The sequence below is a fragment of the Vipera ursinii genome, assembly GCF_947247035.1.
Source record: "Vipera ursinii genome assembly, chromosome: 6".
Classification (NCBI taxonomy): Eukaryota; Metazoa; Chordata; class Lepidosauria; order Squamata; family Viperidae; genus Vipera; species Vipera ursinii.
Genome location: NC_139515.1, coordinates 32,564,301 through 32,577,225, shown reverse-complemented (window position 1 = coordinate 32,577,225; position 12,925 = coordinate 32,564,301). Strand labels below are relative to the sequence as shown.

Sequence of the window (12,925 nt, the reverse complement as noted above, 5' to 3'; positions counted from 1 at the left end):
TCCAGCTAGTCATAACAATAATAAGTCAGCCGTGGGAACCCAAGGACATTGGGCCCAGAGCTGATAGTGTTTTGGCGGGCTGGAGAGCTGGGGAGAAAGCCCGCGCTTCAAGCTAATAGGGGAATGTGATTTATGACTTTATTGGAGGAGGGAATTGTGCTTTGTTACTTTGTTTCCAGGGGAGGGGAATTTACTTTTGGGTTTCAGCTATGTAGTGCCGATACTTTCTTTCTTGAATAAAAGATTCTTTAAGGTAAACAATGCCTCGAAGTTCTTTTGAAGGGTTTCATCTGTCGGAACAATGATAATGTAATTAAGTACTGTATCTAACAATTTTTTGTTATTCTAACTCCAAATGGAGAATATCACTCTTATTGACTATGGATGTTAGTTTTGTGAGATGTCATGTCCCATTTTATATTTATTCTATGGTTACTTGGATAAAAATTATACAATGGATGCTGCTCAAAGTTGCAAATAAGTACACACTGAGAGGATATTGAAGATTATTTGATATCAGTGTTGAATAACTTTATTTTCCTTAGCACATTTTATAGTAAATAATGAGATTAACCATCCAAGGCCATCCTGGCCCTAAATATTATTCTCCAGGCAAAAAATTATTCTTTTTTTGGGTTTGCATTTGAAATTATTATAATAAATTGAACTAACAAAGTACATATCTTCTTCAAAATACCTTGCACAAAATAAAGGACCAATTTTAAAACTTTATCAATACAGAATATTATACTCATCAACATCCTATCTTAATTGTTATTGCTGTACAATACTCCAAATAATAGGATTGAAACCTCTATACTTCCATTGAAAACTCTCTCAAAAATTTGGAATAATATAGCTTGATATTCTTGAAAAATTTAATATTAGGTGTACTTACTCAGTTTTGATCAAATATATGATCCAAATCTCATCTGCCCAATATATTCATTATTGCCACCCACCTCACCACTATGGGCAATTTACAACAATAAAACATATTTTTAATCACCTTTGCAGCACTTTTTATCAGGATGGTATTATTAGGATGCACAAAATATATTAAGTGTTGTCACCCTTATTATTTGTTTTAACATTGGAGATATTATTGATTAAAATACGGGGTTCGGATAAAATTAAGGGAATTCAAATTAGAGATCAGGATTATAGATTGAGGGCGTTTGCAGACGATCTGGTTGTTACAGTGACTCAGCCTGAAGACTCAGTTGTAGAATTGATGGAGATAATAATGCAATATGGGAAAGTTTCTGGATTTAAGGTTAACATACAAAAAACTAAAATGCTGTCTAAGAATATGACAGTATCACAAAAGGCTGTTTTGGAAGAGCTAACGGGATTTGAAATTGTCAAAAGGGTTAAATATTTGGGGGTATATTTGTCACCCTCAAATTCAAAGCTATATAAAAATAATTATGAAAAGCTATGGGGAAAAGTTCAAAAAGAATTGGATAGTTGGAAAAAACTACAATTGTCTTTATTGGGAAGAATTGCAGCAGTGAAAATGAATGTTTTGCCGAAATTTCTATTTTTATTTCAAATGATACCTATTCTTAAAAAGGATTCAAACTTGGAGGAATGGCAAAAGGGTATTAATAAATTTGTCTGGGCAGGGAAAAGGCCATGAGTTAAATTTAAGATTATGCAGGATACGCGTGAGAGAGGTGGTCTTAAAATGCCTAACTTTAAACTATACTATGAGGCTGCTGCTTTGTCAGTGATAAGTGATTGGATTAATCTAACACAAGTGAGATTATTAAATCTTGAAGGTCATGATTTGCTATTCGGTTGGCATGCATATCTATTGTATGATAAGAAGGTGGATAATGTGTTCAAGGTGCATATTTTAAGACATGCTCTGTTGCGAGTTTGGAAAAAGTATAGACATAAGCTAAATTATAAGATACCTTTATGGGCAATACCGAAACACGCAATAAAAAATATAAGTGTTGGGTTTAAACATGATGTGATTACATATAAGGAAATTTTAAGTTTGGAAAGGAATGTATGGCATTTGAAGCCGTATAATATCTTAAGAGAAGAAAAGATTGTTCAAACTTGGTTTCAGTATGGGCAATTAAAGGCCAGGTGGAAAGAAGATCAGAAAATTGGTTTTTCAATGACTGATGAAAATTTGGTAAAGCAAATTAGAAATCAAGGTCAAGCACATATCAAACGGATATATCTTGCATTGATAGAAATTGATTCAGAGACAGAACTTGTTAAAGACTGTATGATAAAGTGGGCTCAGAAATTTCAAGAAGTTATTACAATGGATACTTGGGAAAAGATTTGGGTGAGAAATGTAAAATTTATGCAAGCTCAAAATTTAAGAGAAAACTTTTATAAAATGTTTTATAGGTGGCATTTAGATCCTAAAAAACTAGCAAGTATGTATCCGAACTGCCAGCCTAAGTGTTTGAGGTGTGGTGGTGAAGATGCAATGTATTTTCATATATGGTGGACCTGTAAAAAGGTTAAAGCATTTTGGATTAAAATTTGGTGGAATATGCAGAAGATATTTAAGAAAAGGATAAAGTTTTGTCCGCAATTGTTTTTACTGGGCATTACTACTGACACTACTGTTGTGGACACTAAGTTGATGTTGAATTTAATCACGGCAGCAAGACTTTTAGTAGAGCAATATTGGACGAAGGAAGAACTGCCGACTATAGAAGAATGGACTTTAAAAGATTCCAACCTGGTGGAAATGGCAAAGATCTCAGCGTATTTGAAAGACCATTCGCAACAGAGATATATTGTGGAGTGGAAAAAATGGATTGACTACATCCAGAATAAATATCGGACTAAAAAGTTTCATTTAGCATTTGAATAAGTGCTGATGTGATATTTATATTGCTTGTAGTCATTTTATAAGAGTTAAAGTGCGATAGATTTAATAGCCTATTGTTGTTTGCATATGGTAGATTATGATTATTTCTACTTTTATACCTTGTATTTAGCTCTGGGAAGTAGGGGAGGGGGGAGGGAGGGAGGTGTTGGGGAGGGTTGGGAAGAGGGGAGGGGGTTGGGAGGGGTTTTGTTTTGTTTTTTATAAATAAAATATACTGTAAAACTCTTCAATAAAAAAATATATATTAAGTGTTACAACCCACTTCAGCCGACATCTTAAGAAAGTAGGACTCTTGGAGACAAGATTTTCCAAGCAGGAGCTTTTACTAAGAAATAGGAGATAGCAGGCATAATAGACAGGATCTGAGGAATTCCCTCACAGATCGATATTTTAAAAGTGTCCTCAAGCAAACTCCACCCCACAGTTCATTCGGTCAGTTCCGGATCAGCCAAGCTCCAGGTGATAAGCCCATCGTGGGAGAGAAGAGATAACAGTCCTTTTGTAGCAGGATCATTTCCACCCTCTTCACACTTCATTCAGAGAAACAAACCAGATTCTGGAGGGTTGCATTTCTCCCTTCACACCCTGTTTCCTAGTTGCCCTTAAGTTGAGAGGGAATGCCTAGTGAGAAAGCAATTGTTTATATTGTGATGGACAGCAGGCAGGCAGAATAAACAAAGGTTACATTTAAGGGAGGAAGTGAAAGCCATACCATCCCATGCCTGTTCCCTCTCCCCCTTGGGGATGGCAGAATCCAGAGGAAAATGAAATTTGGGTTTAGCTCAGAGGAGATAGTTAGAAATGAAATATAAATAGATTCTGACATCCTGCCTCCTTTAAAAATAGGAGAGATCCACCTGTAGAGGAATTAGAAATATAGATGTTAGCCTGGTTTGTTGGGATATTCTGTATGAAACCTCTTTAGCAATGTAGGTGCTCTGATGTGACGTTTATGGACCCAGTTGTTTTCTGAGGAGGGAAGGTGTATCCAAGCTACTAGGTATTGAATTGCTCCATTGTACTTTCTAGAATCTAGGATTTCTTTTACCTCGAAGTGTTGTTCTCCTTCATCCATGATAGGTGGTGGTGGTGGGTTTTTTGGCTGTAAGGGTGGCTGTTGTTCCCTTTTCAACAAACTGCAGTGAAAGATTGGATGTATTTGCCTAAGGTTTTTGAGTAGTTATCATTCTACTGTTAATGGGTTTATGATTCTTTTAATTGGAAAAGGTCCTATATATTCTGGTCCAAGTTTTTTACAGGCCTGTAGGGATTTTAGGTATTTTGTAGATAAATATACCATTTCTCCTACCCTGAATGGTGAGGGTTCGACTCTCTTTTTGTCTCTCTGTGCTTTGTATGCTTGCCTAGCTTCATCTAAAGCTTTCCTAATGATTAGCTAGGTGTTTTGCAATTGTGCAATCCATTCTTTCAGCAATGGGATTTCCAGTTCGTTTCGGATTAGTTCTGGCCTAGGGTTGAAACTTTGACCAGTGGCTATTTGAAAAGGAGTGTAGCCTGTGCTGGAGTGGACTGTGTTATTGTAAGCAACTTCTGCGAAGGGGAGTAGGTCCGTCCGATTTGTTTGCTGGAAATTAATAAAGCATCTTAAGTATTGCTCAAGTACTGAGTTCCCGTGTTCCGATTGGCCGTTCACCTGAGGATGATGACTAGATGACAGTCCCTGAGTGGTTCCTAAGAGGGATAAGAATTCCTTCCAAAACTTTGACGTAAATTGCACTCCCCTATCAGATATGATGAGTTCGGGTGCTCCATGCAGTCTGTAAATGTCATGCACGAATAGTTTTGCTAAGGTTTTTGTGGTGGGAATCTTTTGCCAAGGGATAAAGTGCATCTGTTTGGAAAACAAATCCATAACCCCCAGATGACAGTGTTCCTGTTGCTTTCTATAAAAATCTATGGCTATTTCTTTTTTTTATTTAAAAGTTTTAAAATACATTTTCACATACAAGAAAAAAACTCCCTCCGCCCCCTCCCCTCTCTCCCACCCTCCCCTCCCCTCCCCTCCCCCCTCCCGGACTTCCCAGAGCTGAATACAGGGTATAACAATGCAAACATAAGCTAGAATATGCTAACAACAAAAATAAAACATTAAATTATTTTTCCCCACATTAACTCTCCATAATCATATTAATAAAATAATAACTAACTAATAATACATCATAAAAATCCACTAACTATTCAAATACTAAATGAAAATTTTTAGTCCCATATTTATTCTGAATATATTCAATCCACCTTCTCCATTCCACAATATATCTCTGTTGCGATTGTTCTTTCAAATATGCAGAAATCTTTGCCATTTCCGCCAAGTTAGAAACTTTCAGAGTCCATTCTTCTATAGTCGGCAATTCCTCCTCCTATTCTGCTACTAAAAGTCTCGCCGCCGTAATTAAATTCAACATCAATTTAATCTCTATAACAGTAAAATCTGTAACAATACCCAACAAAAACAACTGTGGAGAAAACCTTATCTTTTTCTTAAACATCTTTTGCATGTTCCACCAAATTTTAATCCAAAAAACTTTAACTTTTTTACAAGTCCACCATAGATGAAAATATGTTGCATCCTCACAGCCACACCTCCAACATTTAGGCTGGCAGTTCGGATACATACTTGCTAATTTTTTAGGGTCTAAGTGCCACCTATAAAACATTTTATAGAAATTCTCTCTTAAATTTTGGGCCTGGGTAAATTTTACATTTCTAACCCAAATCTTTTCCCAAGTGTCCATTGTTATAACTTCTTGAAGATTCTGGGCCCACTTTATCATGCAATCTTTAACAAGTTCCGTTTCTGAGTCAATTTCTATCAATGCGTTATATATTTTTTTAATATTTGTTTGACCTTGCTCTCTAATTTGTTTTACCAAATTTTCATCAGTCATCGAAAAGCCAGCTTTCTGGTCCTCTTTCCATCTTGCCTGTAATTGCCCATACTGAAACCAAGTTTGTACAATCTTTTCTTCTTTTAAAATATTATATGGCTTTAATTGCCATACATTCCTTTCTAAACTTAAGATTTCCTTATATGTAATCTCATCATGTTTAAATCCCACATTTATATTTTCTATTGCGTGTTTAGGTATTGCCCAAAGTGGTATCTTATAATTTAACTTATGTCTATACTTTTTCCAAACTCGCAACAGAGCATACCTTAAAATTTGTATCTTAAACATATTATCCACCTTCTTATCATACAATAAATATGCATGCCATCCAAATCTCAAAAAAAGATTTAGGCAGTTTGGCATGACTTGGCGTGCTTTTAAATAAACCTCCCTTATCCATTTGTACATCCAAAACGCCATTCCAATCTCCCATAAAAATACAAGATTTATAATCCCATTGAATAATCTTGCTTTGCAATAAATTGTAAAAGTCTCCTTGCTGTTGATTTGGTGCATATAATCCAACCAAAAGCGTTTTCTTGTCTTCTATTAATAATGCAATTATAACATATCTTCCTTGTTTATCTGCTTCAATTAAACTCGCTGTAAAAGTATTCTTAACATAAATAACCACTCCATTTTTCTGATCGTCGCTGTTTTTGGCAGCTCTACGGAGACAGCGGGGCTGGCAGCTGAAATGGCTGCCGTCGATGGAGCCTTGCCACCCGGAGGTCTCATGGCTATTTCTTTTCAAGGGTCTGAGGGGTTCGCCACTGGTTGTAACAGTCCGGGCAACTTCCCCTGCAGCCTCTTAGCCATTGCAGACATTTGGCAGCTGGCCACATACCTTTCTATATCCTTTTTTATGGATGGCCACCAAAATTTCCTTTTAGTTAAATGTAAAGTTTTTACAAACCCAAAATGTCCTGCTAATTTTGTATCATGGCACAACTGCATGAAATTGATCCTCTGGGTGGCAGGCATGTATAAATTCTCCCCCACTCATGTCTTTGATTGTGCACACATGTCTATTTTTCTGGAACCATTCATCTGTTTCCAAAGACTTTCGGAATTTGATTCCAGTTTGGCTATCCAGCTGCAGCTTCATTTTAGCTTGGGCCCTGGTGGTTACTGGCACTGCCAGTTGTTGTTTGGATATAAGTGGTTTAGAGTCAGTGGCCCGTGTGCTGTTACAATTGCAAGAAAAAGTATGTGAACCCTTTGGGATTACGTGGAGTTTTGCATGAATTGGCCATAAAATGCGCTCTAAACGTCATGTAAGTCACAATAATAGAAAAACACAGTCTGCTTAAAATACTACACAAACATTAGCTGTTATCATGTTTTAATTGAACATAAGATGGAAACATTCACAGTGCAGGGTGGAAAAAGTATGTGAACCTTTGGACTTAATAACTGGTTGACCCTCCTTTGGCAGCAATAACCTCAACCAAACGTGTCCTGTAGTTGCAGATCAGACCTGCACAACGATCTGGAGGAATTTTGGACCACTCCTCTGCACAAAACTGTTTCAGTGTAGCAATATTCTTGGGATGTCTGGTGTGAATCGCTCTCTTAAGGTCATACCACAGCATTTCAATCGGGTTGAGGTCAGGACTCTGACTGGGCCACTCCAGAAGGCGTATTCTGTTCTGTTGAAGCCATTGTTTTGTTGAATTACTTGTATGCTTTGGGTCATTGTCCTGTTGCATCACCCATCCTCTGCAGAGCTTCAGTTGGCAAACAAATGGTCGTACGTTTTCCTGCAAAATGTCCTGATAAACTCTGGAATTCATTTTCCCATCAATGACAACAATCCGTCCAGGCCCTGAGGCAGCAAAGCAGCCCCAAACCATGATGCTCCCTCCACCATGTTTTACAGTGGGGATGAGGTTTTGATGTTGGTGTGCTGTGCCTTTTTTTCTCCACACATAGTGTTGTGTGTTTTTCCCAAACAAGTCAATTTTGGTTTCATCTGTCCACAGTATATTTTGCCAGTAGTGCTGTGGAACATCCAGGTGCTCTTTTGCAAACTTCAAACGTGCTGCAATATTTTTTTTGGACAGCCATGGCTTCCTCCGTGGTGTCCTCCCATGTACTCCATTCTTGTTTAATGTTTTCCTTATTGTAGATGTGTCAACAAAAATGTTAGCATGTGCCAGAGATTTCTGTAGGTCTTTAGCTGACACTCTAGGATTCTTCTTTACCTCATTAAGCATTATGCGCTGTGCTCTTGCAGTCATTTTTACAGGATGACCACGCCTAGGGAGAGTAGCAACAGTGCTAAACTTTCTCCATTTGTCTTACCGTGGACACATGAACATCAAGGCTTTTGGATATACTTTTGTAACCCTTTCCAGCTTCATGCAAGTCAACTTGATCGTAGGTCTTCTGAGAGCTCTTTTCTGTGAGGCATGGTTCACATCAGACAGTGCTTCTTGACACCAGTAAACCCAAAACAGGTGTGTGTTTTTAAAGGGCAGGACAGCTGTCAGCAACACATCCAATATCATCACACTGATTGGAGTCAAGGTTGGCTCACTCCTGGCTCCAATTAGCTCTTGGAGATGTCATTAGGCTAGGGGTTCACATACTTTTTCCACCCTGCACTGTGAATGTTTTCATCTAATGTTCAATTAAAACATGGCAACGGCTAATGTTTGTGTAGTATTATTTTAAGCAGACTATTCTTTTCTATTGTTGTGACTTACATGACGTTTAGAGTGCATTTTATGGCCAATTCATGCAAAACTCCACGTAATCCCAAAGGGTTCACATATTTTTTCTTGCAACTGTATATTGGGGCATGCAAGACAGTGCATCTGGCAGGAAATTCTTTTACCCCAATAAGTGTTTAAGTGTGGAACAGAATCAGTGAAAGTGCTGATACTAGCGGGCTTGCTTAGGAGTGAGTTTTCTGGGTGTTTTTAGTTCTTCCAAATTTTTGTGGTCTGTCCAGACCTGGAAGGGGATTTCATTTCCTTCAAGGAAATGACGCCATGTAAGTAATGACCAACTAACAGCGTAAGTCTCCTTTTCCCACACAGCCCAATGTTGTTCTGTTTCCTGGACGTATATGCACACAGTTGCAGTGCCCCCTCATCATGTTCCTATAATAATACAGCTCCCACCACCACATTGCTTGCATCAGCCTGTATTACAAAACGTTTATCAGGGTCTGGGTGTCTCAGTATGGGTTTGGCAGAAAAAAGTCTCTTTAGCCTCTCGAATGCCATTTGACATTCCATTGTCTACTTCAGGGGCTGGCTGGGTTTCACGGGGGGGGGGGCTCATTTTCAAAAGTTTTGTGAGGGGCAGGGCTATTTGGGCGAACGAAAAGAAGAATTGGTGGTAGACGATTGCAAAACCCAGGAAACTTTGCAATTGCTTTCTTGAGTGGGGTGGTGCCCATTCTCATACTGTCCTGACTTTCTCAGGGTCCATTTCAATGACCTGCAGAGATATGTGATACCCTGGGTAGTCTATTCTTTCCTGATGGAATTCGCATTTTGATAATTTGGCATATAGGTGGGCGGCCCATAATTTTTTTAGAACCGCTCTGACTAGATTAATATTCTCCTCTTTGGTCTCAGTAAAGATAAGGATGTCATCTAAGTAAACCAGGACCCCCTTAATTGATTAATTGCATAAAAACTGTGGGGGGCCCTTGCAGTACAAACAGCCGAACTTTGAACTGGTAGCAACCCATTGGACAATTAAATGCTGTCTTCCATTCGTCCCCTTCCTTGAACCTAACACGGTAGTATGTTTCTCTTAGGTCTAGTTTGGTAAAAATCCTTCCTTTCGGTAGGTGGGATAACATGTCCTTCATGAGGGGTAGAGGATACAGATTACTTACACTAATTGAATTCAAGGTGCAGTAATCCATGCAGAAACGCATAGTGCCGTCCTTCTTCTCCCTAAATAGGACTGGAGCGGCCACTTTGGGTTTGGCAGGCTGAATAAATTATTATTATTATTATTATTATTATTATTATTATTATTATTATTATTATTATTATTATTATTATTATTATTATTATTTTAATTTCTATACCGCCCTTCTCCTGAAGGACTCAGGGCAGTGTACAGGGCAATGAAATGCAATAAAAATACAATATACAAAAGTTAAAATGAGAATTAAATAGAATAGCCCAATTGCAGTAAAAAGTTAATTAAAATTACAATTAAAATACCCCAAACCCGTCAGACCATGCCGGCTTGTTCAAATAGGTGAGTTTTCAGGTCACGGCGGAAAACTTTCTAAGTTTTTATTTATGAATCTTTCTATCTCCTGCATCTCTTTAGGGCTCATGGAGTACAGCCTGGGCTTTGGGAGTTTTGCCCTGGGTTTGATTTCTATAGCACAGTCCATGGGTCGGTGAGGAGGGAGCTCATCCGCCCGTTCCTCACTGAAAACTTCGGCAAGTTTCTGGTATTCTCCTGGTATTTCTGGTAACCCCTTCTTTTCTCCCACTGATGCTGTCTCCGCTCCTCAGCTTTGGGGGGGCCTTTGGGGTTTCAAGTTCACACGCTCCCCTTCTGAGAAGTTGAGTTCTGCTGTCCTCCAATCTACCCAGGGGTTCCATTTTTTTAACCATTCCAGCCCTAAAATCATTGGGCATTCCATGCCTGGGGTCACTACAAATGTTATATCTTCCTCATGGGTCCCCAGGGACAGGAAAACTAGTAAGTTGGCTAGGTTAGCTGGTACCCCTCCCCGCTATGGACCCATCTAAGTGGCCAAAGGAAATTGGTTGCTTTAGTCTCCTCACCAGAATGCCCAAATTCCCCACTAGCATCGGGGTAATGAGGCAGCAAGTGCAGCTAGAGTCTATTAAGGCTTTCACTTTGACAGCTTCAGGCATGGAAAGAACTAATATAGTCACTGTCTTAAGGATGGGTGGAATGGATCCACTTACCAGGGTTTTGCCCTCCAAACTGTCATCTGAAGTGTCCACCTCCTCTGCGGTGTAGGCCGGAGTTCCCTCCCATTCTTTGCCAGGGGTTGGGGACTCTACAGCCTCTATCCCCCTCATGGTGGGCTCTTTTGGTTTGGCTGGAGACTTCCCTGATTTCCTAGCCAGTGATGGGTCTGATTTGCGCTGAGGGGCTTTTGAGCAGCATTCTATGGCGCAGTGGCCATCTCTCCCGCATTTGAAACAGCCCATTGATTTCTTAGCCATAGTCGGTGGTTTTGCTGGCTCGCACATCTGCTTGGAAGGTGGGCGGGCCCATGGTTCTCCTCAGCGGTGCCTCTTCAGTAGGTCTATTTCCACCTCCTCTGCCAGGTTGTGCCAGTCATCGAGGTGGTGTGGGTCCCCTCGAGGTAGGCAAGCATTGAAATGGCTGAGGATGTCTTCTGGCCAGTTCAGCTTGTTGGCAATGGCCCGGAATTCTTGTGTATATTCAGCCACCGGCTGTCTGCCCTGCCTCACCGTTTTGATTCTCTCATGGGCCTTGTGATCAGCCAGGGGGTCCTCAAATCGCCTTCTCAAAGATTACATGAACCGGTTGAAATCATTGAGTTCTGGGGCATTGGAGTCATGCAGGTTCACCACCCAGTCTGCGGCCGGTCCATCCAGGGTGGATTGCACGATACGGATGCGGGCTTTGTTGCTGGGGATGTCCCGTCCATATTCTTCCATATAACTGAGGACTTGAGTTACGAAAAACCCCAAATGTGGCGGCTCCCCCCTGAATTTTGCTTCCAGAGGTGGGAGTCTTTGAATGGATCAGTGCTTTCGCCACTGGAGGTATTGCCCCCCATCCTGATCACCATCCATGGGTCGGCGTGGGGTGGGGGCTGCTGAGGTGGTAGCTACAGGTTCAGTGGATGTCCTGGGTGCTACAGGTTCTGGATCCCCCCCCCACTGTCTCTCCAGCTGCAGCTCCAGGTGTTGATGCGGGTGCGGACTCAGGTTTCTCCTCCCTTAGAAAGCCAGGTGTTTTTTTTAAATCAGGTCAATAGCTTTCTCTAGGATCCAGTCTGAGTGTGGTGCATAACTCCCGTCCTCTCCACTGACATGCAGGGAATTCTCCATCTCTTGCTTCCATTCGGGTTGGTGGCTGCCCCATCTCAGGGTCACTTTCCTCAATACTTTTTCTCACTTGCTTTTCCTTCCAATGCCCATCGACCACCGTGGTTTGTGGTCGCGCGTCTCCACCACATCTTCCCTGAAGGAATATGACGCTTCAGCTCCCGATATTTGGTTGGGGGGAAGGCTCCCTTTCCATAGGGCTTTCCTCCTTTCCTGCCTCATCGTTAGATATTGTATTTTTTGCAAAGTCCCCCGGTAAGGATCTTCCTTCCAGGTTGACTCTTAATGCAGATCCTGTCTAATGTCAGAACCCACTTCAGCCCACATCTTAAGAAAGAAGGATTTGGAGACAAGATTTTCCAAGTAGGGACTTTTACTAAGAAATAGGAGATAGCAGGCGTAATAGACAGGATCTGAGGAATTCCCTCACAGATCGATATTTTTAAAGTGTCCTCAAGCAAACCCCACCCCACAGTTCATTCAGTCAGTTCCGGATCAGCCAAGCTCCAGGTGGTAAGGCCATCGTCGGAAAGGAGAGATAACAGTCCGTTTGTAGCAGGATCATTTCCACCCTCCTCACACTTCATTCAGAGAAACAAACCAGATTCTGGAGGGTTGCATTTCTCTCTTCCCACCCCCTTTCCTAGTTGCCCTTAAGTTGAGAGGGAATACCTAGTAAGAAAGTAATTGATTATATTGTGATGATAGCAGGCAGGCGGAATAAACAAAGGTTACATTTAAGGGAGGAAGTGAAAGCCATAAAGTTCCATGCCTTTTCCCTCTCCCCCTTGGGAATGGTAGAATCCAGAGGAAGATGAGATTTGGGTTTAGCTCAGAGGAGATAGTTAGAAATGAAATATAAATGGATTCTGTCATTAAGCTTTCACTTACCTAATGTGGAACTTTCTAAATATGAACATGCCCTCCCCTCCAAAAACCTGTTGCTCTGTGTGTGCACATTTACAGGAAGACTATCTAGAGCAGTCACGAATATCTGGGAAAAAGGCAAATGATTTAACAATTTTAGCATTCTCATGTGGGCCAAAAGACCCTTCAGGATGGATTTGCATAATTCTCCTAGCTCTAAAATTGTGAACTTATATCTC

At 40.4% G+C, this 12,925-nt stretch overlaps 2 protein-coding genes across 4 annotated transcripts in view; one reads left to right on the top strand and one right to left on the bottom strand.

The window, feature by feature from the left end:
* The window catches only part of IMMP2L (inner mitochondrial membrane peptidase subunit 2), a 350,157-nt gene that overhangs the window by 221,201 nt on the left and 116,031 nt on the right, over nucleotides 1-12,925 (bottom strand). The gene's annotated exons all lie outside the window — the stretch shown is intronic.
* LRRN3 (leucine rich repeat neuronal 3) overlaps nucleotides 1-12,925 on the top strand; it is a 78,785-nt gene that overhangs the window by 62,824 nt on the left and 3,036 nt on the right.